This window comes from Papaver somniferum, unplaced genomic scaffold (assembly GCF_003573695.1).
Source record: "Papaver somniferum cultivar HN1 unplaced genomic scaffold, ASM357369v1 unplaced-scaffold_117, whole genome shotgun sequence".
NCBI lineage: Eukaryota > Viridiplantae > Streptophyta > Magnoliopsida > Ranunculales > Papaveraceae > Papaver > Papaver somniferum.
The window spans coordinates 9,072,664-9,075,404 of record NW_020620714.1 but is presented as its reverse complement, the minus strand read 5'-3'; positions in this window follow the sequence as shown (position 1 = coordinate 9,075,404).

The following is a 2,741-nucleotide window of genomic DNA, read 5'->3' as shown; positions in this document are numbered from 1 at the left end:
ATTCTCGGTTGTTGCATAAACTGAGACAGTGTATGCACCGAGTATGTAAGATCAGGTCTAGTCACGGCCAAATAAATCAGTCTACCAATCAGTCTTCTATATTGTTCAACATCAACAAACAAATCTCCCTGCGCCAAAGCCAGACGATGATTAGTCTCCATTGGAAACTCAGCAGGTCTAGCTCCTAATAAACCCGTTTCCATGATAATATCCAATGCATATTTCCTCTGGCATATATAAATACCATGTTTACTTCGAGCTATCTCCAAGCCGAGAAAATATTTCAATTTTCCCAAATCTTTCATCTTGAAACATTGTCCCAAGTATGATTTAAACGTATGAATCTCCACAAGATTATTCCCCGCAATAATCAAGTCATCTACATAGACCAAGACATTAAGCTGTATGTCTCCCTTGGTCATAGTAAAAAGGGAGTAGTCCGAGTATACTTGCCGAAAGCCGTATTTCTTCAAGGCTGTTGATAGTTTGGCAAACCAACAACGAGGAGCCTGTCTTAAACCATATAATGATTTCTTCATTTTACACACCATATTTGCCTTACCCTTAGCAAATCCAGGTGGTATCTTCATATACACCTCATCCTCCAAGTCTCCATGAAGGAATGCATTATGTACATCCATTTGATGTACTTCCCAATGTTTAACTGCTGCGACAGCTAAAAAAGTGCGCACCGTTGTCATTTTTGCAACTGGTGCAAATGTCTCTTTGTAATCCAATCCTTCAACTTGATGATTTCCAAAGATCACCAAGCGTGCTTTTAATCGGACCAACTTCCCATTTTCATCATACTTCTCCGTGTAAATCCATTTACTTCCTAGTGCTCTCTTGCCCGGCGGTAACTCTTGTAATTCCCAGGTACCTTGGTCTTCCAAAGCTTGGATTTCTGCTGCCATGGCTTTCCTCCACCCTGGATGCTTCATGGCTTCTTTAAAGTTGCGTGGTGCAGACCCAGCTGTTATAGATGCAAGATATTTCTTATGCACAACAGAAAATTTATCACAACTAACATAATATGTCAAAGGATAAGGCGTACCCGAGGATGATGATTGTGTAGAATGAGAATGAGGTAGACTGTTTTCTCGAATGGTGTGCGTCACAAATCCTTTTAGTCTGCTAGAAGGGATCTTCTGACGCTTCCCTTACCCATCTCACCATCAACTACAACATTTGCGAGAAGCAACATTTCTTCATGCTTTATTCTCGGACTCAGCTGAAACCAGCCCTTCAGTCTCAGTAGAAGGATCAGCCTCGGTCTCAGCTGAACCATCAGCGCTGCTGTCTCAGTTGAAACTCCAGCGTTGTCCGTCTCAGTGAATCCCCACCTTGAGGAGCTAATACAGCTCCTTCTCTGCGTCATCATCACTCCATACTCTCAACTGTACTGAAGCCTCTCAGCCATACACCTTGGATCAGTGATGAAGATAAATCTCGACTGCATCATCTCAGTCGCCATCTACGCGATAACCTCAGTTTAAATGGAAATTGATGTTCAAAAAACGACATCTCTTGAGACCCTAAATTGTTTCGTGTCTAAATCATAACTTGCCATGCCTTTTTACCAAACGGATACCCAAGGAAGACACACCTTCTTCCTCGACTTGCAAACTTATCCCCTCTACTACTTTGATCATGCACATAGCACAGGCATCGAAACACCTTCAACTGATGATATGGGGGATATTTTCCAAACAAAAGCTCATACGGAGTTTTATGATCTAAAATAGGTGTAGGCGTGCGATTGATTAAATACGCAGCTGTCAATGCGCATTCCCCCCAAAATCTTATTGGTAAATTGGCTTGAAATATTAAAGCCCTTGCCACATTCATTATATGTTGATGTTTTCTCTCAACTCTTCCATTCTGTTGTGGTGTACCGACACAGGATGTCTCAAACACCATCCCATTAGTTCGAAAGTATCCACGCAATGCATTTAACTCAGTTCCATTATCACTTCTGACAATTTTGATTTCTTTATTAAACTGACGCTTCACAAGAGCAATGAAGTTAAGAAATGTATGTTCAACTTCAGTTTTGGTTCGAAGCAAATAAATCCACACACCTCTTGAAAAATCATCTACTATGGTCAAAAAATAATGTGCTCCACATGATGACTGAGTCTTATACGGTCCCCATAAATCTATATGAACCAACTCAAAAATACAACTGGATTTATTGAAACTACTAGCAAAACTACTCCTATGATGTTTTGCTCGTGGACAGATATCACAAGCATCATTATTCTTCTTTATTAACCTACTCATTCCTTGTAACATTTGCAACACTTTCTCTGAAGGATGTCCCATACGCCGATGCCATAGCTCATACGTATCTCCATTAACAGCCATAACTTCAACTTGAGGCACACCACAGAAAATATACAGTCCACCTTGTCTCTCAGCCACTCCAATCATCCTCCTCGTCAACCGGTCCTGTATAAGACATAAACTGTTAGTACATTGGATAATACATCTTTTCTCATCAATAAGTTGTGTAACCGAGATTAAGTTACAAGTAATCTGAGGCACATAAAGCACATTCTCTAGTCTCAATCCCCCAGGTAGAATAACAGTTCCTATCTTCTTAGACAATGCAGACTTCCCATCTGGAAGTCCAATATTGCATGCCTTTATATCTTTTATTTCTATCATGTCATCCTTTTTATATGTGACATGATTTGTTGCCCCCGTGTCTACAATCCACACAGTTTTATTCTTCTTAC